Below are 26522 nucleotides of genomic sequence, written 5' to 3' on the forward strand. Positions count from 1 at the left end.
TACATTGTCTGCCAATCCAGGTCCGATTATGTCTTACAGCAAGACAATTGTGGCGTTAACACACAACACGCAAAGTCCGAAAACGTGGGGTAAGCAGTATCTGTTGCTAACGTTATGTATTAGACAATGAAGCGCACGTAAAACATTTACAATATCCACTGTGGAACAGAGTAACCTTAAAACGAACCGTTATAATGAACAGTGATATAAACATATTGATTGCATTCCGCAAGATAAGAATGTCTCTCACATATATGCTTCTGAAGTTCGACCTCATGTATATAATAATTGCTTAAAGACTGACATAGCGAAAGCCCGAGGCACGCCTCGTCTAGTTGGCCAAGGCCAGCTTCGGACAACGCCCATTGACGAGGCGCGGTTCACGTCAAGCTGTACCGACTGCCTAGCTAGCAAATGCACAAGTATCGAGTGGAAACTCAATAATGAACTTGAACAAAGTGAGGAATTACCTCAGCGTTAATGTAAGTACTGTACATGATGAGGCCATTGGTAACTAGAATGATGATGATGATGATGATGATGATGATGATGATGATTTAGTAGTAGCAGTGGTGGTGGTAGTCATATATTAGAGTAGCAGTAGCAGCAGCAGCAGCAGCAGCAGTAGTAGTAGTAGTAGTAGTAGTAGTAGTAGTAGTATCAAATGCATTAATTATCATAGGAATCTACTAAACGTATCACGTTGGTCCTCTGAACACACATTACAGCGAAGTTCTAAGCATGTGGGCAGACCTTGCGCAACACATGTGTTGCAGATATACAAACGAAAAACTGATAACGATTTCCCTTTATCTATGACAAAGACTCAATATCGTCATAACCTCATATCTCGGCTATCTCCACCGTGACTGACGTACATGGCGGCCAACTGGTCGCGGAGTTCTCTGATACTTCAACAATGAGGAAGTACACGAGACCTTCAAATACTAACGCCACCAGCTGCGCAGGGTCACCAAATGACCTATCACTGACACAGCTAGCCGATGTTATCGATCTTAAAGCAACAGATAACACTTCCCGTAGGTTCTGTTTCTCATATGCGTCATAAATTAGATCAGAATCCTAGTTTCGTAGGTTCGAATCCCAGATTGACCTAAATGGTTGTTCTCGGTTTGTTTGCAGATACCCGTGAGGCTTGAATTATGTGCACATAAACGTTTTGATATATCGTGATAAACCTGAATTATTGTTCAAAGTGGATTCAATGTCCAATCACTCACTCACCCACTAACTAATACACTCACGTCATTTCAAAAAGTAATTCAAACTGACCACGCTTTTTAAAAAGTAATGCAAACTTACCACCCTTCAAGGGAGAAATGTCATTCATTATTTTATTTTATTTTATTTTATTTTATTTTCCTCTTCAGTGCGACAATATTTTTTAATATTCCATACACAGCCATGAACGGTGTCATGCTAACGATTCGCTATGAGTTTATATCACTTGTCCAGTTGGTCGTTTACTGAAAACACGATTGAGGTACTACATTACGTCGTGACATTTTGAATTTTCAAAACCAGACTAGGCCTTATCTTGTATACACAAAGGGTTTGTTTCTGTTGGTGGGGTGCACCAGGAACACCACACGTTCACACAGCCATTACCCAAATAGACGTCACACACGTTGAATAATCTTGACTGTGCATCAAGCCAATTCGGTGATAACACTTTTGTGAACGGTAAATGCAGACGCGATAAGAGACCGCTGGTGTACCTGTAAACCATACAGGTAAGTGTTGGAGGGGGTGATGTTTCTACCTGCAGTCTGTATATCGGTGTATTTTTTGACGACCATAATCACTTAACATTTAACAGCGTCACTTGTGGGTAGTGACACGGATTCCTGAAAGCACCTCACAGCGTGGCTTTTCGTTGACAAGATTGGGGCCACTTCATATCCATAGAGAGAGGTAGACTGATTTAGTTTTCGGTCACTGTGTCAAAAAATACTGAAACAATCGTAGGAAGCTCAATTTAATTTTTAGAGCCATTTTTTCATTCGTTGTTGGAGGGGAAATTATGACTAATTGCTTTTCAGAAATTATGTGAGTCAGTCACAGAGAGATCCCACGTGGTTTGTTTAGATTCACAACGAAATTTCAACATGAAATTATAAAGTGAACACGCCCGTTACCTCTTTGAAGTGCTGTTACAATTTCGTTAATCTGTTGATCACTGCATTGTCTGGTACAGACTCGGTTATGTACAGGCAGAGGTCATATAGCTGGATAATTGCTGAGTGTGGCGTTAAACAGCCAAACAAAAACCCAACTTAATATGGTGAATATATATACAGTCCAACGTTTTCTTCTTACGAGTAGGAAACAGAATTAAAACACGACTGGTTTGAAATCAGTTCTTTCAAACCACATTCTAGTGACAAGTTTTGAAAAATACATACTGCTAGACACATATTAGATGATCCTGCGCACTAAACGCATTTGTGACAAGAGAGTCGGTACAACGAATTGGGCGAGTACACTTGGCTGCTACAGGTAGCTTGACGATTATGCACGTGCAATACATGCTAACCGTGACATGAAATCAACACCGCATATTCCTTCGAATGATAAGACTGCAATTTCAGGCATAAGATACTGATATTCCACGCTAACCTTTGGTTAAGACAAAGACAAATAGATGATTGGGGCATTGACAAACATTTTAGATATTCAACAATTTTGTTTAAAAAACTCCAGGAAAATATCATTTGCTTCGTGAAATGGATCGGTGGTCTTAAACATATTTGCTCAGTATATTGTGTTGATTCAATTCGTTGGGATTGTACCTGTTCCCAAATCGAGTGTGCTATAACAATTCATGCGTGAAACGCACGAGGAAAATGAACTTCTCGATATTTATCAGACAACCTGTCTCCCTCTTGTTTCAAGTGGATCGTTCTGTGGGGCGTTCCCAAGTATGCAAATTGGGGTCATTTGTCAGGTCGTGGATCATCATATATGTGTTTACCAGTAGTGTCTTTTATGCAAAAAAATATCTTTTCATATAACAGCTGCTTATAGTGACTATGTAAGTTTTCTTCACTATGGATTCCTTTATTCGCTAAGCCATTATTCCCAAGTTGAGCTATAGACCATTAATTCTTTTATCCTGGGAAGATTGCAATTTATGACAATTCAATGTTTTTGGCTTGTTTCATTTGTTGCTTAACACCGCACTCGGGATTTTTTCAGCTACAAGACGACGGTCTATAAATAAGTCTGGACCAGACAATCCAATGATTGGCATTATAAGCGTCGATCTAGGTAATTAGGATACGATGACATGTGTCAACCAAGTCAGTGAGCCTAACCACCCTGTTCGTCGTCCCTCACGACATGCATGGGTTTCTGGAGACTAATTCTAATCCGGATGTTCACGGGGAACATTTCGGTAAGGAGGGGAAGACAAAGGGGAAACCGTGTTCTGCAAGTTAAACCAAAGTCCGTAGACGCTGCTTACATACCAGCTATCATAACCAGGGCGAGTAAGGGATTCGACCAACGATCTTAGGGTCCTGTCATAAAGGGACGTACCTCAACACCGAATGAGCACCTAGGACATGGCCGAGTTTCCTGCTTATTGGCATCATCGAGACTTTCAAAAAGTTTAAACTTTAATGAATAATATGTTATTGTGGTATGGTAATATTCGATTTCATGCCGTGAGGTAGCCTATATGGCTAAAGAAGTCGGTGGAGTATCGATAAAAACGGCATAAAAGTAAATTCGTTCACTTAATGGCTAAGATTAGTTCTTCACACTGAAGGTTCGTGTTCGAGTCCACAAAAGGTTACAAAGTGTGAAGCTCATTTCTGCACCAGAAAATACCTTCCTTGTTCAGCTGTGTACATCTATAACACACAGGTGTTCACAGGTGTCACGATTGAGGGATAACTACATCAATGTCACCGATACCTCTTCATCACATCAATCTACACCTTTCACATATTTTTGTCAACTGATGGCAAATATATATTACTGGCGTATGTCCGACAGTGTAATTGAACGGGTGACAGAAATATCTTATTTACTGCAGTGGGGACTATTGGGCAGAATACATATAACTTATAGATGGCAGATATATTGCTTTTTTGAGTTATCTGATTGTCTTGCTTTGTCTGCATGCTTTAGAAATTACTCCTCATCTGATAAGGATACAATTATCTTTTCAGCAGCACAAAATTGATTCTCATAGATGTGTTTTCAAATAGAATAACCTATATGAATATTCCTGTCTACATCTGAGCAGCACATTTCCCACTGGTAATATTCCATGTATGCTTAATTTAAATATAAAGTGATTTTATGATATACGTTAATACATTTCCTATAATTTGTAATTAATAACAACGATAATGATTATTGATTATAAACATTGTTAGTGATAAATATGCACGTGCGTGGGTGTGGAACAAAAAATGATGAAATTGTAAAAATTCGCGTGTCTGCATTTATTCTATATCACGAGCAGAATCTGTCATGCTCCGCATGACATGATATGAACGATTATTGCATGCATAGAGCTTGACAACGTCATCAAAATAATCAGGTCTGTCTTGAATATTGGAAATGCTGTATGTATAAAGTCGTCTGTGTTCAAAGACAAATAAAGAATTATCTTGAAATTATATAATAAGTTACATGACATCTTGAAGAAAAAAACTGAATGTTAGTATAACTGATTTTCAATGCATCATCGACTGAAAACAGCACTGTCCAAAACTGGAACGTACACGCCTTCGCACACGCACACGCACACGCAGGGTCTGGAAACAGTTTTGAGGAGTTGGCGTAACGCTTTCATTATTCAGATGTATAATCGTTTGCTGTATGGATGCATTCATGCTGTACGAGTGAGCGTAATATAAGGTATCACTGTGAAAATGATAATTAATTGGAGGTGAGCGGTCAAAATCAACAAAATCTTTCTGAGGAGTATTTGCAAACCCGCTGTGCCTATTGACGTTGTAGAATAGGGCGTAGACCTTATCTAATCAGTAACTGGTAATACAAGTGGTTGCGAATCACTGATGTGACTAAATGCACAATACAGGTAAGGCCTTTACCTGCCCGAACCACTTTGTCCCATTGTCAATGAGCGGAACACCTCCGTCCTCAAGTGAAGTGCTGAGGCGGTGGAGTAGCCTAGTGGTTCAAGCGTTCACTCGTCAAGCTGAGGACGAAACTCCACATAGGCACAATGTGAGAATCACATTTCCGGTGCCAGTCATGATATTGCTGGAATATTGATAAAAGCGGCATAAAACGACTAAACTCACCTACAAACTCACTCACTCAAGTGAATGAGAGTTTGGTTTAATTCTTATGGCATTATTCCAGCAATATCACGTCGGGAGACAAGTTGTGTCCCCTTACTGTGGGCAAGTGAAAACATTGATTACAGAACAATCTCGTTTCCTGTTAACTGGGTTCCGTCCTATTGCGCAACTGAGTGCGATAACAGTCCAGAATTTTAGTCTTATTCATTTAAGTGGACTAATCAGTTTGATTTCTATATTGCAACACTACGCTTCATCTAATCCTTGCAAAACACGTCGTACAGCAGGCTCTGTTGAGCAGCGAGCTCTGACAAACGGAAACCTGTAAATCGTGGAAATCTCAAAACGAGGAAAACTTTGTCGGTTTGGTACGCAATTGACATTATATCAATTGCATTATGCGATAGAGAATTACACTGAATAAAGGCACAAAAACACTTAACAGGTGTAACCAGTGAGCCAGATACACTGTGAATCATTTTACGACCCCATCAAACAAGGGCAGTCAAAAAGTATGCTACCTAAACCTCGACATAAAATATAGAAATACGGTGCTGTTAAAGTTTAAAATTAAAATTCATTTGTAAATACCATTTTCTTATGAAACAAGGACTATGTATTCAGTGAAACTAGAGTTGTTTGTGGTGTCTTTTTTCACATTCACACAAGAAAATTCGGATCGACCGAAAAATAGGTCATTGTCTGCATAGGTTAGTGAGGCTCATGTTTCGGTATGGAAAAGTCTGAAGTTTTGCATGTTTCGTTTAATAACAGTGAGTGGGTTTAGCAATATTCCAGCAATATCCCGGCGGGCGACACCAGCAATGGGATTCACGCACTGTTCCCATGTCAAGAAGCGAACCCGGGTCTTTGGTGTGAGTAGTTAACACTTGAACAACCAAGCTACCCCTCATTTACGAACAAACAGAGAGTCGAGCTGATAAACGTAGAAGCATAATCGGGGCAGATTCCAGTTCAAGGTCCCCGGTTCATTGCGTGTCTTAGCGACGCAACTCTGCACGGAACAATGACGTCATACGCGACTGGAACACCGTGACCCAATGTCATCAGATAGCAGGCTATATGGAATTATGGTTGAATGATAACACCACTGGTAATCATGAGTTCCGAGATAAGATTTGGTCCCTAACAACCGACATACTGGTCGTGTAAGGGACATAATGGATTGGGTGGCCAGACTCGGTGATTTGTCTATTGGTTGGACGTGCCCATAGTGCCAGTCACCGGTTCGTTTGGCCCAAACACGATTGAATGCCGTATCCAAATGACTGGAACAGCGCTAAGAGCCACGTTAGACAACAAATTACACGTCAATGATCCACGTGTACGGATCATGGATTGACGTTTCGATTAAAGCGTTAAGGTCTGAGTTCTATTCCCAAAGAGGACCAGAAAATTTCAATCGAAAATTTCAATCTTCGTGAAAAAGGCTGGCCCGATGGGCCGATTCTATTAAACTTGGGTTAATAATTAAACTTGGGATGATAGGATTGGGGAATAACAGAAAAATGGTTTGCTAATATTTTCGTGTATGTTTCACGCAGCATTCAGCGTTATTCAAACTACATGATGGCAAAGTGTTTGTTATATGACGTAATATATATCATCGCAATATCACATCTAAGTGCAAAGGGTTCCGGGGAATTATTTCCTCAATGAATATTGTAATTAATACACCATGATGATTGGGTAATTCTCTTCAATTGTTCCACTTTTGAACGACGTGGTCCTCATCAACCTACACGATATAACGCTCTACGGTAAATGAGTCAAGAACTGTTAATGTTATTGACGTCACACACACCTACAGTAACTGTGTTCAAACAATGGAATGACTGAGCTGTTCCTTTGTATTAGTGAAGCAGGTGTTTCTATTCGACAAAACAAACCGTGCGCCATACTGAGTAGCCTAGTGGTTAGGCTTTGGCTCGTCACGCCTGAGGGTCGGGTTCTATCCCCCGCATGGGTATATAGTGTTTGAGACCCGTTTATGGTGTCCCCCTCCGTGATATTGCTGGACTGTTCCTGAAAGCGGCGTTAACCCATACTCTCTCACTCACTTCTGTTACAATAATATGTCTGTAACTAGTTAAATATGGGAATGAATAAAAAAAATACACTCGCAAATAAAAAAACAACCATATTTTCAGCGAACGCTGACTAACGCTTAGTCCCTGAATAGGTATAACTTTGATGGAAACAAATATTTCCTTTTAAACTGAAAAGGCGTCCGAATTAAAAGGGAGGTTCGAGACCTGAACCGGGGGAAATCAAGACTTGCTGGGCTTTAGCATTGTAGGAAGGGTTATGCGGAAGGAGAAATGATGTGGTTCAAGGACTCTGAGACTGGCTAGGACGAGTGAGTGAGTTTAGTTTTACGCCGCACTCAGCAATATTCCAGGTATATGGCAGCGGTCTGTGGACCAGACAATCCATTGATCAACAACATGAGCATCGATCTGCGCCCAGCTGAGATAGTCTATGCATAAAGTAAACATAAACGTACCTCAATCAATCAACAATCAGCTCATAGTCTGTTCTAATTCTGATCATACTAAGTACCAAATTAAAATAATACAGATAATTACAATGAGAACAAAATATTTTTGCTTGACATATTCTACAGACAGCCAGAGTGTCCATTCCCACTGCGACTACTCCCAGTTTGACTGCCCGTCCAATTTACATGTTAAACCATAAACTGGCTCCAACCACTGTATCGTGCGTCAGTATATTAAACTACACTCCTAGATTGAAGCTAAAGTACCAGAATAGATCCAAGCTGATAACATTCACTTCTAACTCAATAACATCAAACATTTTCAAACCCTTCTAGAGGTAAACCACAACTTTGTACTTACAAAGTGTACTATAATGTGTTGTCCTAATGCGTTGCAACAGTATGCTGTTTGAGAGGACAGTCAGTCCGTTAAGTGGTCGACAAGGTCGTATCTGATTTTTATGCATTATATGCATTTCATGCTATTTGTTTGGGAGTTTTGAAACAACACTATATTTCAAACCGTCTCTTCCTATTTGTTAAACATCCCATTTGGAAATCATGTAATAATGTAATGTATATATATGATGAAATATTGTAATGGCTCGTAACATTACAGCATTTCAATGGGGTTTTTTTTGTTTTGTTTTTTTTATTCATGTATATTTATTCGTGTATTTATTTATTTTTAACTCATATAAATGAGACACACACATACACGTGTTTGACTCCGTGTGTGCGTGTGTGCTGAGCATCAGAAAGCATGCAAATTTTTCAGTCAGTAATGGTGTTCTCCTTTGGTGCTTATCCTTTTAATGGAATTATAATTCGCTTCACAATCTCCAACGCGCACTATGCATTTACATAAACCGACACGCTTGCGTCATGAGACGAACAGCAATGCAACGAAAATAGGATACGCCAAGAAAACACACGATTATGCAAGCTCCGTTCAAACACTGCGTGACTGAAAAACTCAAGTACAATTTGGTAATACATATAAAATTAATATCCGGTAAACATTTCCAAAGTGCCGCCATTTGTAGAACAGACTATACCATGGTTGATTTTCGCGTGGGCGGGGAGTCATCGACGTTAGAAGAGGAAGTGTACTCGAGCGATACGATCATGGCGATTGTGGTATAGGTCTCTGGATATAGACATGGCAATTACTCTCCCTGACGAGTGAGTATGTTTGATTTTTCCAACGTTATACAATGCAATTTCAAGATGTGCACTGGCGCTAAGAAAATTGCGATAGAATGTACCATTATTTCGCAAACGTTCATAACATATGTGAGGGGATGTTGTGGTACAAGGCGGTTTGTTATGGCGAACGCCTTCGAATCTCGCGTGTGATTTTTGAGCGAAAACGTATGAAGATTGGCCCAAGTGGCGACACATCCTAACCATGGCTAGAAGAATGCTTGTTTGTGACTTTGTCGTTTCATGACCTTTCCTGCTCGGCCAGTTTTCACTAGACTTCAAACGAAAGCCGATGTTCTTGTGTTCACTCCATCTCCGTGTTTTCCCCGATAACAGCGTAGATGTATATGAGATGCTAATAAATATCCATTGCTCTAGGTCCGTGATTTATCATGTGGTGTTGAAATATTCATAAAACACTTGTCATAAACGCTTTCAACAGTCATGCATCTCGCTAACAATCATGAGTCGTTGCAGGGTGTGAATTAAATCTTATAGTCCATATCATATTTGCCTTTGTTGTCGATTGCAACAAGTGATTTCGGAAACAACTGTTCAAACTTCAGGATGATACATTACGTTAGGGAAGTTTGTTTCGAAAATACTTCATATGAATGTGTATATAACTTATGTGTCAACTCGATTAACTAAAAGACAGTTGGCAGACTTATACACTGAAACTAATAACAGAATTTGGTGTAATTATTAATTTTTCACAATCTTACAGAGTTTCACCAGTCTGACTTTCTTAGATAGCCAGTATCATGAATGTGGCACTGCTTTGTACAGAAATTGGTGGCTGACCGATTTTTAATGAGAAAGTGTAAATATCAGATATATTTCCATACCCAATTCACAGTTATGGAACAAAATTTTGTCATGATGACTGTAACATAAGATACTGTTTTAGGGAAACAGCATGTGTTACTATTCACCAGAAAGTTGTTATACATGCAGTTTTACTATTTACACACTGTTTTACAGTGTTAATACTCTTGTCTGGTGGTTGTGATATTGTCTTACCCTGTATAATTACATCTATTGTTTATTTCTTATCTAACCCTGACTCTGCAGTGTTCCAGTTATATGTCAGTGATCTGTAAATAATCAAATGTGGACCAGACTATCCAGTGAATAAAATCATGAGCATTGATCAACACAATTTGAATATGGTGACATGCATCAACCAAGTCATGAACCTGACCAGCTGATCCTGTTAATTTTCACGCCAACAATATTTGCTGAATTTAACATTAGCCTGGATCATCATGTGTCCAGTTCATGTCTGTATGTGGGTGGAGGTGGATATGGGTGAGATATATGTGTGTTGTGGGAAATAAATAAATAAATGCATTGAATCTCTTCTGTAGACTCTGTTTATCTTAAGTGGTGACAAACTGGATTAAGTGTTGGTCATACAGATCAATGTTTGTGATGTCAGTCACTGGATTTTCTGGTCTAGATTTGATCATATATACAACCTCAATCATGCAACAATATTTGTATAAATCTTGATCTACAAACTGCTTTATTATTGAAACAAAAATAGTAATACTTGTATCACTTATATTCACAACTGTCATGCTGTTCCAAGAGATACAATGCCACTGAATCGAACCACTGTGGCATATTGATAGGAAATCCTAAGTATTTTTCATTCGCTGAAAAAGGTGAATTATATCATAGTGTTGATAGAATTTCCAAACTCTCATCTGATCTTATAATCATGGAATAATTCATGTCTGTGATAAATAACATGAAATTTCGATAATAATAGGATATGCATTTAAATATTTGACAAATAAATATGGCTGTGATAGTACTGTCACAATGGAATAATGTGGAGTGTCAGAGCATCTATTGTCGTTATTGTCTGTAGATATAACTTGTTTTGATCAATTGTTGACATGGTTTTATATACATGTATATACTGTTGTTGCTGTTGCTAGGTTAAATTATTGTACATGCAATATTAATCTCAGTTCAGAAACAAGGGAATGCTGGGTAATATTGTTTCTGGGCAACCTATGTTGGTTAAGAGTGTTCGCAATCATGGCGAAGATCCAGGTTAGAATGAGTCTTCTAACCCATGTGTGTCATAAGATATGATCAAAATGGATTGGATGATCATTCTGTCTGACTTGGTTGACATGTGTCATTGTATCCCAGTTGCTAGATTGATCCGCTGGATTGCAGTGTTTTCCAAAGGCATACAAATTATAAGTCATCATGACACCATTGTGTCATGAAAGGGAGTCATGGACATAATTTTGGGAGTCAGATATGCTGGTTTTCTGCATCATGGTAAACACTTGGATTGTTTGGTCCAGACGCTATTATTTCCAGACTGTTGTTACATGGATGGTATAATGTTGCATAATGTGGCGTCTCCTATTCTCCCGGTACTTACGGATATCGACTGAAAAAATAATACAAATAGTTCTTTTCGTATGTATGTTTGTTGTTTTTAATTGAAGAGATTCCCCATCTAATATATGCGTCTATCAACTGCTTGATCTTTCAGGTGTATTATTGCGCTTGACCTCGATGAAAAACATGGTCGTCTGTCATTGACTTTTTGAGGCGTCTCCCATTCTCGCAGTAGAACAAGAGAGTGATGTTATTAGGTGTAAGGAAGGGGAATCTTGTCGGAAAGGGCGGGATGAAAGTTACGATTTTTTTCTAGTTGGTTAAGTGCGCGCGCACTCTACTGATGATACTCTCCTTTCACTATTGTTTTTATTTGATTCATTTTAGAATGCGACCAGGCAACAAAATATTTTGAAATGTCTCTTAAGATAATCAGTTGAAAAATAGAGATGAGATAATTCTAATTAATAACTTAGCCTATCAGTTTTATTTTCCTATAGAGCAACTTATCGTGAAATTATTTTTGATTATTTTTAGATTTTATATCATTTTGCTGCATCAAAGCATCAAAAATATTGCGAATGAGTTGTAGAAACACAGAACCCTAAACATGTTACACTTTCAGGAAGTGTTTCAGCTTTTGTGAATCCAAACAGACATTTTTTTTGTTGCATAGCGTAGTTAAGAATGACCTAAAGTAACAAGTGTTTGGTCACATTGTGAACTTTCTCCCCCATGAAGTATGTGTAGAGAAAATGTTCTGAGTTCTCTTCTCATACTTTACAGGGATGCGTTTAGGATTATCAACCAAATTGCTAGTCAAACTGGTAAAAATTTGATATATTGTTTAAAGTTTTATTTGTTTTGATAGTATAAATGTTATAAATTTTGAGAAACTATCTCATTTGTCACAGGATCATGGCGGCACATTGATTCTTACGTTGACATAAGTCTATGATTATCACTCGCATTTTAAAATTTGTAACCTTCTGTTTTCCTTTTCTGAGCACCAGTATCGTTTGTTTCCTGATTAAGATCAGAGGTAACCAGGCATACAATGCCTGTCTGTGAGTCAACTTTTTACAAGATAATCCAGTGATTAATATCATGAGCATCAAGCTACAGAATAAAGCATACATCAACATATCAGAAAATGTGACTCTCAAAGAAACCAATAATATAATCCAGATTTTCCCAGCATCTCTTTTGAGCTAGATCTCTGATACAGTATCAGTACACATACCACTGGAATGCTGTATTTTGAAGAATTAGTTTGAGACATGCTGATTTCATTCCAGGGCGTGCCAGGTTTCTCTGTCGTCTTTGTTTTTATACAGCCGACTCTGTAATGTAAATGTTGATGGATCATCATGGAGGGCACAGCCTGTTTCAGTTGATTGTATAATAAGCTCTTATTAGATATGTCCAGGCACAAACATGATCAGTAGTATTAGTGTTATAAGTAGATGCAACAATCAGAGACAACAAAGATTTTTTACTGGGAGATTTTGATGTATCTCTGACCAATCTTATTATCTGAATGGCCGATTTTGTTTGCACTCTAGTTGGCTGTGGGCCATTTTGTGAGAGATCTAATACGAACAGAGCAGTGTGTGATAAGGCAGTGTTTCTGAGAGTGTAAGTATATATTTTGGATGTTTCCTCCTAACAAATCACTCTGAAAGGACCTCAGGGAATAACAGGTTTGTGACATCCTTTGCTTGGTGAAGTAGGTGAGTTGAATGATCAGTTCTGATAACAGCGGGTATAGAAATGGGGTATTTTTTGTTGTTTTAGCCTAGGGACAATGTTACAATAAAAAACTTACATATCCAATGCATATGTACAAATATAAAGCGAGTTGTCACACTGCTACTTTGTGAATCCAAATACATCTACTTCTCATAGTGATGAAGATATTGTCCATGGATGTGAGCGTTACATCCCTGGAAATGTACAACATTTGCTTTACATGATTTGTTAAAAAAATTGTGTGAATAAAGGATAAGTACTGAGTGAAAGTATGAAAACAGGAAGAGAAAGACAGGAGAGGGGGAAAGAGTAGATTGCAATAGAGGGAAGGAGATAGGGGAGGGGTCATGTCAGCATCAGTATTGACCATTTGTTTTTGAGTGTGGTATTGGAAGGGCTGTAAATACATTTTTCAGTGTTATAATTTTGCTTGATATTTTTTATCAAACCTTGGAAATGCAAATGGTGATTGAGACGTGGTTAAAGCTTCTATTTGTCGCATGTAAGTTCTGAGTTTGATTCTGAGCTGTGGTATAGCCCAGTGGGTAAAGTATTTGCTTGTCAGGCTGAAGACCCAGGTTCAATTGTGTGAAGCCCATTTCTGGTGTCCCCCGCCATGACATTGCTGAAAGCAGCATAATGTAGTAGTCAGTCACACAAAGGATTTGATTCCCTTCCTGGGTAAAACTTGATTTCTGATTTCTGGTGTCCCATGCCATGATCATGATGATATTGCAATGGAACATGGGTCTATGGCACAATGAGCCAATGCTTTAACCATTGGGCTACCTAAGGTCCCTGACATATACCTTTATGTCATTCTGCATTATTATGGCTATATGATGTCTGTCCGTAATCGAAACTGGACCAAGCCATCCAGTGATTGACCTCATGAGCATGGATTAATGCAACCCAAATACAGTGACATGCATCCTGAAGTCCACAAATTTGACCACCTGTTACTATTTTTTATCTCAGAAAAACAAGCACAGCATACTGAAAACTCATTCTATTTCATGAGTTTTGAATATGTATTAAATGTGGTTGAAATCAACTCAAAAAGCGCACGTCAGCATGACATTTTGATCAAATATGTATCAAGGGTACAAGAACAACACACCAAGGCTTATGCATTGGTTCATTTGTTAAGCATAGTTTATAGAGAAGGTTTCAACTTTACAAAATACAATCAAGTCAAAATGTTTTACGTGAACGATATGCTTATTTTGAACATTGCCTATTATTACTAATCAAAGAACATGGCATATTTCCGACCAACTCGTTTCTCTCTATTTGACTCTTCCTACTGGGGATGGCCAGAGCAGTTGGTAAAGGAATAAACAACCCATCCTGAAGTTAATTGGAGTCCTGGTCAAGTGTTAAACATAGATAGTACTATCAGCAACATTCGGGCTAAATTATTTCCAGAGGAAACACGAAGCATTTCATTAGTAAAGCCCTTAGCAGTAGGCTTGGTATCCGCCACTTGTCCTGCTTTGGGTGATGAGTGTACTAGATTGTCTATCTTAGGTTCATGTATTTTCTGATAAACTGATATGTAATTTTATGGTTATATACTGGGTTGACTTTTCTCCGTAAGCCATGGGCGCAGGATGTTGGTGGTAGTGTTTTATTGTCAGTGCTGGAGGTGTAATACATTGATTCTATAAAGACCAAGACTGGTCAGGATTAGAGAGTCTATAGAGACCTATGCTGGTCAGGTTCAGAGAGTCAATGGAGACCTAGACTGGTCAGGTTCAGAGAGTCTATAGAGACCTATACTGGTCAGGTTCAGAGAGTCTATAGAGACCTATACTGGTCTGGTTCAGAGAGTCTATGGAGACCTAGACTGGTCAGGTTCAGAGAGTCTATAGAGACCTATACTGGTCAGGTTCAGAGAGTCTATAGAGACCTAGACTATTCAGGTTCAGAGAATCTGTAGAGAGCTAGACTATTCAGGTTCAGAGAATCTGTAGAGAGCTAGACTATTCAGGTTCAGAGAGGATATTGAGACCTAGACTGGTCAGGTTCAGAGAGTCTGTAGAGACCTAGACTGGTCAGGTTCAGAGAGTTTATTGAGACCTAGATTGGTTAGGATCAGAGGTTTTATAGAAACATAGACTGGTCAGGTTCAGTAATTCTATAGGGACCTAGACCGATCAGGTTCAGACCTTCAATGGAGACCTAGACTGGCCAGGATCAGAGAGTGTATAGAGACCTAGACTGGTCAGGATCAGAGAGTGTATAGAGACCTAGACTGGTCAGGATCAGCATCTTGGTTGATTGTGTTTAATTGTACCCCAGCAGGGTGGATCAATGGTCACTGGATTGTCTGGTTCAGATTTGCAAAGATAACGGTGGAATATAGATCAGAGCATTCTTAAACAACAAGTGTAAAAGCATGACAGAGTGTTGATTATTGCTTTACTGCATATGTGTCACTGTCTAGGACATTCATGATTTGACAGATTTATTATATTCAAGGCACGTGGTAAACTTAAAGATTTGCAATGGGAAATCCCTAAGCTGAATGTTGCATACTTTATGAACTGACGTATTAATATGCTCAGATTGAAAATCTTTCTGTGGTGTTTTTTGGGTTTGATTTGTAAATAATTCTCTTTGCACATGAGTTTAATTGTAGGAGTAACGACATTTAGGACTGTAAATACAGGCCATGTCAGTGTAAGTATAGATAAAACATATACACGATATGGTCAGAAATAATTTAGAAAACATGGCAGATATGCACCACAGCAATGGTGTGCAGTCTTAGAATCATTTACAGACATATGACCATCCGATCCTATTAGTTGCCTCTTATGACAAGCATAGTTGCCTTTTACTGCAAGCATGGGTTGTCGAAGGCCTATTCTATCCTAGAACTGGGGTTTGTACTCCATTAAATTCCATTTTGTACTCTAAATGTACTCTTGCCTTGTCTTTGTTTTACTTCACCATGTTGTACACATTGTGCTGTGTTGTTATGAGTATCACACTACAAAAATCTGTTATATAAATAAATATACTTAATAATTACTGCAAGTATTCAGTATTTGAGTATTATTAATATAGTATCGTAATATTTTTGTTATCATTTCAATCCATCTCACTGTCAAATTGAATGGTGGTTACTCTCATGTTTTGACGTTGAATTTGAAGTTCAATTTAACCCAAACTTATAAAAAACAGTTACTCCCCTAATCTACCCAGGTGGAAAATACTCACTGTTGGAAAGCGCATGTTAAATCTCCAAATCATCATAATCATCATCACCATCAGCATCAGCATCATCATCTGAAGCTAGTATTACATTAAATTTTTTGTTTGTAAAAACTGTTCCCTATTTGAGGATTCAAACGTCTTCCCCTAAGACATTTTGGATTTTGTGACATGTACCCGGACATTGTGGATTGTTGGTTACAATTTCAGTCGTGATTGTCTAGTTGATACTCAAATATTTACAGGTTGCCATCATATAGCTGAATATCAAGAGTGTTGCATCTAACAGCAAACAATATTAAATATAGCATTTTGAAGTTACGTTTGAAAACTAGTCCAAATACACCCTCATCAAGTATTTAACATGAAATGGATGTCAGAATTTTCAGCATGATCTATCCTCCCATGTAAACATACTATATATGTTAATAGAAACTCTATGGATTTATGAAACTCTACGGATTTATTATTGCTAGAAATATTCCAACAATACATCAGGATGTCAGGTCAGTGGTGAAACTTTATCTCGGTGCGAGCCAAAGATCCTGTCCAGCGGTAGTTAGTTAGCTTGGACAATCGTATTGTCCTTGCAACTGACCACATCCTGTTGAGCCAGGCAGTATGCAGCTAGCCCTGGTCGTACTCAACAGTGGCGCTGGCGGAATATCACTTTGCCATATGATGCAGCCTGTTGCTCAACTTGATCAATATTTTGTATCTCTATGGAGTGTGACCCCCTCTCAGTGACAGTGCCAATTGGTTACTATACTGTGGCAGGGACTAAGAAGATTTCCTACGCCTGAGCATTGCCGTCTGCCGATATGTCGTGGATGGAGACCAGTGGAAAACTTGTAGCATTGGATGTGTGCAGCTTAAAGGTATATTAGCCTTCTTATTTGTACCATTTGTGCCATTTTGGATGAGATTTTTTTCATGGAAATCAATTTCGTGGAATACGTTCAGATGGATGGTATTTCGGTTTATATGTCATGGTTATATGTTCACGTTTGGTTTTAAATTGAAAGTGAGGTGATATGAGCGGAGACTAGATTGAGTGATTGACCATGAACATGATAATTCATGTTCACCTCCATAGTGGATGCTTGTGGAAAATGACCACTTGAATAGCAGCATAAATAAGAGGTCACATGACTGATTATCTTTTGCTGTCATGTTTGTCTCAGCCTAAGAGGTGTTAAACCCATTCTTACGGTCTTAAGCATGTAAGGTTCCTGGATTCTGCGTTGTAAATATGGCAGGGATGTCGCAGGATATTGGGTCAAGATCCATCTGTGTTACCAGCAGAATACCAACAGGGATGTGCTCCTTGAGATATCTGGTCACTGCTATGCTACCAGCAGGATCCTTGCCTACTGATGTGTTCCCACAAGGTATTTGGTCAAGATCTCAGCCTGTTTATTGTACGTCCCACCTTCAAGCCAGTCACACCCAGTATAATAAGGATGCGATCTCTTGTGATTTGTGATCACTACTTTGATACCAGAAGGATCTTTCTCTGGTGGGGATGTGCTCCCTTTGGATATTTGGTATGGATCTCTCCCAAGTATAAGTCACATGTCAACTGAATTAGGGTTGTAGTCTCTAAAGATCTTTGATTATGATTCCATCCTGTTCCCAATATCCCATTGGCACAGGGGCAGAAACCATTAGGAATTTGGACATGGCCAATCCTGTTTGCGAACACCCCTTCCCCCTCCACCCTCATTCCAGTTATATATCGCATTGGAACAGGGGTAGAAACCCTCAGGAATTTGAACAAGGTCCAATCCTGTTTGCAGACACCCCACCCCACCCACCCTCATTCCAGTTATATATCGCATTTGAACAGGGTAGAAACCCTCAGGAATTGGAACAAGATCCAATCCCATTTGCAGACACCCCACCTGACCTACTCCCATTCCAGTTATGTATCCTATTGGGACATGGGAAGAAACCCTCAGGAAATGTTTACAGGAGCCCATTCTGTTTGTAGGCACCCCTCCCCTACCCCTTCTCATTCCAGTAATATATCCCACTGGAACAGGGGTAAAAACTCTCAGGAGGTTTTGACAAGATCCAGTCTCATCACTGTAGATTGCCCTTGATGTTTTCGTTGGGGTCAGATGGTGCAAGACCAAACCCGCTTGCTCAGTCCACATGAACATAGATCTTTTCAACCGATCTTTTACCGTCATTGTTTGTGAAATTTATATGGTGTAAATGTTGTCATTTTCATTGTCAGCGTAAATGATGATATTTGTATTCCTTTATTCAACCCATTTCTTAATTTCTTAAAATTTAAGAAAATCTCTTTCATCCTTGTTGACAGCATATCATAAAACGTATGTGTGGTAGTTTTTATTATATCACAGATCAATGTAGAAATATTATTTATACACCAAGCATACAATGTTTGAGGCATGGTGTATGTATAGATGCTCACTGTGCATATATGCTGGATTGTCATGTTTGACATAGGCTCCCAGGGGACTCTCATCTCCAAGCAACAGCATGGCTAGTTGTAAGTAATTATTTATACTTGCAATGGACAGGAACCCTGAAGATTGTGACAGACCATTGATGGATTTAAATACACAATGAATGTCCGTCACAGGACCATATGCTGTTTCGGCTTCTGTGAAAAGTAACAAAGTGAATTCTTCCCCGACAAAAATATACCATGCAGATTTCTTTGTCAGGGCTAGTCTGTGATTGTTGTCATCATTAATATACAGGGCTTTGTGACGAGTCTGTGTGAATGTTTGACACGATTTGTCTGTTACATAAAGTATGACCAGCAACCTGAACTATCATGTTAGGTTACTGTTACTGAATTTTCATGAGGAATAAGAGGCCATGTTGGCAATATTGACATTTCTTGGAGTAATGATTGCGTTCATTATGATTGGATCTGCATGAGAGCTGAGGGAGAATGGGCAGCAATGAGACAGGATTGTTATAGTTCAATATACCTATTTTTGCCGTCATGGTATTAAACATACCTATGTTTGCTCTTGTGGTGTTACAATATAGCAGTATAGTGTTGTATTGTGATAGGAAGCTCAGAGTTGAATGCATCAATTTACAACTCCTGTATACAAGTCGTCATGTTACAAGTTATGGTGATGTAAAACGTGAATGGTATCGAAAATGGTCCAAGAACCAGTTTGTGCAGATTCTGTTGTACATGAATTTATTGTGTATGGCTTTGAAAAACAAAATCTGAACAGTACTTCCAGGCCTATATGGGTTTTTTTTTTCATACGATCTCCCATTTTTGCTGTGCTAAATTGAAAATTCACTGATTCAGGGGTGTGTTTATCCTGCAAAAATTGAGAAAATGTGAACGTACGCAATGAAAAGACTGTTCAGAGATACAAATCGTATGAGGCAGTGGGGTAGTCTAGTGGTAAAGGTTTGATTCCCCACAGAGGCACAATGCGTGAAACCCATTTCTGGTGTCCCTTGCCATGATATTGCTGGAATATTGCTAAAAGTTGCATAAAACACAACTCTCTCATATATCACACCAATATTATCGAGAATCGTGTCATGTCGCGGCCATGCCATATCATTATGTATACACATCGTTATGTGTTGTTAGGTTACATGTATCATACTGCAGCCTTGTCACATCATTACACCCCAGACAGTTTCAATTTCGATGTGTTTTGTAACCCGTGAATATCCGTTATAGAATAGGCCTTCAGCAATCCATGCTTGCCATAAAAGGCAACAGTTTGGGATCAAACGGTCAGACTCGCTGACTTGGTTGACACATGTCATTAGTTCCCAATTGCGCAGATCAAGGCTCAAACTGTTGATCACCGGATTGTCTGGTCCAAACTTGGATTATTTACAGACCACTGCCATGTTCCTGGAATATTGCTGAGTGCGGCGTAAACCTAAACTCATTCACTCACTCACTAAGTATTTTGTTCGGTGGTAGCTGGAATGAAGCATCTTACACCTACACTGACCACTATTTATTTTTTGAGCAAAACCACTGATTGTTTTCAGGCGTGTGTTTTGGAAACACTTTTCCTTATTTTTTAATAGTCCATTTTTGTTCCATTCCATTAACGTATCTAATCAGTGTGGCATGACTGTAAACATCATGGTCTTGAACTGTTAATTACATGTCAGTGTTCTCAGACTGACACTAACAGATGCATGTTGCCATGTGTTTATGGTTAACGTTCAACATGTCAAGTGATTGAGTGAGTTGATTTTTTACTCCACTATAATCTATATTCCAGCAATATCACAGCTCGAGACACCAGAAATTGGCTTCACACATTGTACCCATGTCGGGAATCAAACCCAGGTCTTCTGTGTGATGATCAATCACTCTAACCATCACGCTGCCCCACTGTGTAGTATTGTCGATATGACAGAAAAGTACTTTTAGTAAGCTTGTGATTCATTATAGTGTTTTAACTACACTTAGTAACATTTTTATATTTGAAGTTCTTTGTACACATGCACTTTATGACATAAAGAATGTATTTCTGCAATAGTAAGACAAGGAAAACATACAGATTACGATGGTTAATGCCATGCATCCTGTAAAAACCTAATGTCGACATGTAGAAATGATAAATCTCGATTGAATGGTTTGATTAATGGGAAGTCTGGCTCCCAAATGACATTTGTTAAAGTCAAGGATTTATTGCAAGCATTTAGCGATGCTGTCTGGATGTGTTGTAAGTTCTGCTAGACATGTGGTATATCCCAGAAGACATCAGCCAAGATGGAGGTATTGTGGAAGGATTTGAACGCATACTGTACACTAATCTGAACAAGTCGGCCATATATTTCACAGTTCTTCATGCTTTGATACTCAATACATAACAAACTGAATAGGACTACAAATTTTGGTTCATTGTAATTGTAGTTTGCTATGTTGACTAAAATCAACAGCAAATGGTCAGCCAGCCCAAACAGTTCATAATAGATTTGTTCAGTGTATAGGTTACCGAGTATGCCATTAAGATGGAACCCCCCATCACTGTTTGGAATGTGTTGTGGCTAGTCTGTTAACTCAGTGCTCAGCAATATCCAAGTAGGTAGTGTAAATAATCAAGTCTGAACCAGGTAACCCAGTGATTGATAGCACAAGCATCTACCCATGTGGTTGAGATATGTAGTATGTAGTCCAACAAACCACAGATCCTAAAACCTGATTTATTTAGATGCCTTGTACCTCCAGTTTGTGTTGCAGGGAATATATATTTTTTCCAAAAATGCCAACAGCTTTTAGATCTGTACACTTATAAACAGGTTGTATTGAAGCATGACTTCATGAAAAGTAGAACAGGATGTGAGTTTAAAAAGGATCACAACCAGTTGAATATAAACTGTTTCTCAGACCTTTCTTTGTGTATGCGGGTTAGAATTGGTGTTCAGCAGCCCATGCTTGTAAGAGGAGACTAACATGATTGGGTCAGAAAGTCTACTGTCTTGATTCATTCAGGTCACCTTACCTTATTGTGTAGATCGATGCTCATGCTGTTGATCATTGCATTATCTGGTTCAGATTTACTTATTTACGGACTACCACCATATATCTGTAATATTCGTAATTGTGGCATTAAACAACAAACTTTAAGGGATAGGGGGGTGTATGGCTAAATTTATTGTCAGTAAAGAAAAGCCGCTGAAATTTGCCAGGTCAAATAATGTAGCAGACAGTGTTATCCTTAATGAGGACACAAACCATACAGACATTCCATATAAGAGTTCACTTGGTGCTCGCTTACCAGTATGTTTGATAGTATGCATGGTGAAATTGATCTTTAAATGTGTGCAATTATTTTCAGTTTTATTTTTTATGGCTCAGGATACTCTGTGTGTTTGTGATTCAAAGTACTTGTGTGTTCAATGTAATGCAAAAGTATTGATTCATATGAACTATACTGATTGAAAAGACTAAACTGACATATGACAGTGCCAGTCTTGCTACCTACTGTTCCAGGTTTCTTCATATGCGCTGTATTGCACTGTTGGAAAAAAATCTGGGAATGAATATAGGAACATGTGCACTTGTACTCCTGCCTGTACTTATGTATGAACTAGTACTTATGATTGTACTTGAACAAGTACTGGTACTGGTGCTTATGCTTGGGCTTGTGTTTGTGTTTGTACTGGTACTTACACTTTAATTGGCACTTATGCTTGAACCTATATCTCTGCTTGTACCTGTACTTACACTTGTACCTGTAGTTACGCTTGTACCTGTGCTTATGCTTGTACCTGTATTTATGTTTGTACCTGTACTTACACTTGTACCTGTACTTACACTTGTACCTGTACTTACACTTGTACCTGTACTTTCGCTTGTACCTGTGCTTATGCTTGTATCAGTACTTATGCTTGTACCTGTACTTATGCTTGTACCTGTACTTTCACTTGTACCTGTACTTATGTTTGTACCTGTACTTATGCTTGTAAATGTACTCACGCTTGTACTTGTACTTTCACTTGTACCTGTACTTTCACTTGTACCACTACTTATACTTGAACCTGTACCTATGCTTGTATACATACCTGTACCTACGCTTGTACTTGTACTTGTTTCCTTTTCTAAGTATGCGTGACCATATGTCCTTGGTCCATATGTGATTGACAAAAAGGAGATGGTACCAATCCATAATCAGATTTCCAGATCATTCTTTGACATTGAGTATTCACTCACGTCATAATTTTATATGATATGGATAGTTCTCACTGAGTATTCAGTATATATTTTCTTACTTGTGTCCGGTTTGTTAATGTTTGTATATATATTATATACAGTGTACTTAATGCATACATGAAGTCGGAATGTAGTGTTTCCCTTAGGCATAAAAATTTAGCAGTCATTATGACACCCAGGTGTCCTGAGTGGACATGTTTCAGGGAGTCAGCTTCAGTTAGTGTTTGCCTTTGGCATAAAAAGTTAGGAGTCATCATGACTCCTTGGTGTCCTGAGTGGACATGTTTCAGGGAGTCAGCTTCAATTAGTGTTTGCCCTTGGCATAAAAAGTTAGGAGTCATCATGACTGCTTTGTGTCCTGAGTGGACATGTTTCAGGAAGTCAGCTTCAATTAGTGTTTGCCTTTGACATAAAAAGTTAGGAGTCATCATGACTCCTTTGTGTCCTGAGTGGACATGTTTCAGGAAGTCAGCTTCAATTAGTGTTTGCCTTTGACATAAAAAGTTAGGAGTCATCATGACTCCTTTGTGTCCTGAGTGGACATGTTTCAGGAAGTCAGCTTCAATTAGTGTTTGCCTTTGGCATAAAAAGTTAGGAGTCATCATGACTCCTTTGTGTCCTGAGTGGACATGTTTCAGGAAGTCAGCTTCAATTAGTGTTTGCCTTTGACATAAAAAGTTAGGAGTCATCATGACTCCTTGGTGTCCTGAGTGGAAATGTTTCAGGAAGTCAGCTTAATTAGTGTTTGCCCTTGGCATTAAAAGTTAGGAGTCTTCATGACTCCCTGGTGTCCTGAGTGGACATGTTTCAGGAAGTCAGCTTCAATTAGTGTTTGCCTTTGACATAAAAAGTTAGGAGTCATCATGACTCCTTGGTGTCCTGAGTGGACATGTTTCAGGAAGTCAGCTTCAATTAGTGTTTGCCTTTGACATAAAAAGTTAGGAGTCATCATGACTCCTTGGTGTCCTGAGTGGAAATGTTTCAAGAAGTCAGCTTCAATTAGTGTTTGCCCTTGGCATTAAAAGTTAGGAGTCTTCATGACTCCCTGGTGTCCTGAGTGGACATGTTTCAGGAAGTCAGCTTCAATTAGTGTTTGCCCTTGGCATAAAAAGTTAGGAGTCATCATGATTCCCTGGTGTCGTGAGGAGGAGTCATGGACATGCCTTTGGGAGTCAGATATGCAGGTTTTCTGCATCATGGGAAACACTGGGAAAGGATTTTTTATACACAATTCAGTACTGTTGGGTGGTAGGAGATGTCGGATGAGTGTCTGTACTCATGCAACTCAAAATTAATTGGGTAATATTGATTTGTTTTGCAAATTTTACGCATTACACAGCTTATCTGGATCGCAGCCACAAGCCCGTCTCTGAGCTCCCCCCATTGGGAGATCAGGTTAGCAATATATGTCACCCTGTCATAGTTTGTAGTCTCGTGCTTCTCATACAAACACCCCCACTATTCTCGTGCAATTGTATGTAGGTAGCTGTAGTGTCGTCAGTGATCTCCGTAGTGGACCACTAACCACTAAGAATGTAGCATCTTTCTCATCCAGATGCTCCGTTGCTATGGTTATGTGGAAGTAGTGGAATTGCAATAACCCTGATGTTAGATACTAGGAGGAGCTGGCATCATTGGGGGCTGCCCTCATTCAATGTCCGTTAAGAAGCACACGGAACAACCATTTCTAAGCTATTGTTTGATGAGGGGCGGATGTATTCCTCCTAATACAGGATTCTCTGCTGTTTGCTGTGGCTTTAGTCTCAGAACTGGTTAGCGTTTGTGGTAGGCAGTATAGATGGATCCTTTAGTACTTGAATAATAGGACTTTCACCACTTAAGCAGTGGAGGGAGGGCACTTTAATTAGTGAATGCAGCTGAATATCATCAGTTGTTTTACTGCTTGGAAAAAATGAAAATATGTGAAATAGTTTTATTTGAGGAGAGAGTGTCTATTTGTGTATTTTTTTAGATTAATATTTTTATGGGAATAAATTTCTTGTGAAAAAATTACTACACAAACATGTTATTCCAGAAAAGTTTTTTTAAATATATATCTACCAAATGAAGAATGCAATTCAAATGGAGACTAAAACAGTACATCTCTTGAGATGAAGTTGTATAGACAGACTTAATCATTCTAGATTTAGGTTGGAAATGTTTTTCGTTTTCATGTCATTTTCTAGGATATCCTAAAAAGGACAGATGATAGGAAGGGCAGAATATGAAAACAGTTATAAAATGTTATTTTCTTTTGAAGTTATGTGTTGTTTGTGTTTATGAAACATGATATATCAAGTAAATGTGTTGCTTTATGTGAAAGAATCATATAATTTTGAAGCATCAAAGAAAATGGCCTGTACTGTCTGAAAATAGCCTCTGGCCTGCAAGCCCATTGCTAGTAAAAATCCAATCCGGCCAGTAAATCTCCACAACCACTGGCATGACTGGCTGGTGAACTTTCATAGGGTCATTTTGTAAATATATTACAGTCTCTTGTTAGGTTATAATGCACTTTTAAATCATGCAAGGTCATGGCATGATAGAAATGTTCAACATGTTAGCACCTTAGTGATGAAACCTGTGTCATGCCGAAAATCTCGTATTCTCATCCGTTTCTGTTATTTTCTGCTTAGTGTCTACATTCAGATTTCAAGCTAATAAATTATTTTGTGGATTATTTTGTGGGTTAGTAACTTTCAGGCATAACATGGCCGATTAGCTAGCAAATTTTGGAAACTATGTCGCACACAGTTCTACTCTGTTCTGGTATAAGACTGATTTTGTGTGGAACATTGCGATGATTATGGAAAGAGGATATTTCCAGATACCATTTTGTCAGGGCTGAAAAGATCACTGGTGTGCCACGATATTAAGGTCTGAGATGCGATACACTTCACCTCATACTTGTTTTTAATCTTCTTCTCTGCAGGGGAGGCTACGTAGTGATGGGGATGTTCACTCATGATCTAGGATACGAAGACCATGGTCCAACATTAATGTGTGTAAAAATAACCCACATTTGATCATGGGCACTCGTGGCCCCATGTAGAAGGGAGCAGTGGATAGTCTGGTGGTTCACTCATGATGAAGACCGTAACTGGGTTTGATTCCCCACAGTATGTGAAGCCCATGTCTGGTCTCCCCTTCTGTGAAATTGCTTGAATATTGCTGACAACAGTGTTCAGCTAATGTGACGCACTCACTCACTTCCTCACTTCGTCAGTGTATAAGGTGACTATTAGTCATGCCAGAGTTTTACAATCATGGGTTCGAATCCAGGATTTTCTTGATATTATACATGGTTTGTCAGAACCATACCCATGCAGTGAAAGAAACATTTAAATGTACATGCAACATAAAACACTACTTTACAGAATCTGATATGCACATACCGAAACAAATCATCAAAAATGCCAATTCAACCTGTAAAGTTGACACGCTATGA

The 26522-nt window shown here is 38.8% G+C and overlaps 1 protein-coding gene across 10 annotated transcripts in view; it reads left to right on the top strand.

Moving 5' to 3' along the window:
- Positions 1 to 26522, top strand: part of LOC137298201 (diacylglycerol kinase beta-like) — a 99992-nt gene that overhangs the window by 7042 nt on the left and 66428 nt on the right. For 4 of the 10 annotated variants that reach the window (XM_067830360.1, XM_067830362.1, XM_067830361.1 and 1 more), the window contains exon 1: positions 8929 to 9012. The exons of 2 other annotated variants lie outside the window; for them this stretch is intronic. The gene's annotated coding sequence lies outside the window, so the exon portion shown is untranslated. Of the gene's footprint in view, positions 1 to 1568; positions 1755 to 8913; positions 9013 to 26522 lie in introns of those variants that run through there. 4 more of the 10 variants (XM_067830366.1, XM_067830365.1, XM_067830368.1 and 1 more) reach the window with 2 other exon arrangements.

The sequence above is a fragment of the Haliotis asinina genome, chromosome 10 (assembly GCF_037392515.1).
Source record: "Haliotis asinina isolate JCU_RB_2024 chromosome 10, JCU_Hal_asi_v2, whole genome shotgun sequence".
Classification (NCBI taxonomy): domain Eukaryota; kingdom Metazoa; phylum Mollusca; class Gastropoda; order Lepetellida; family Haliotidae; genus Haliotis; species Haliotis asinina.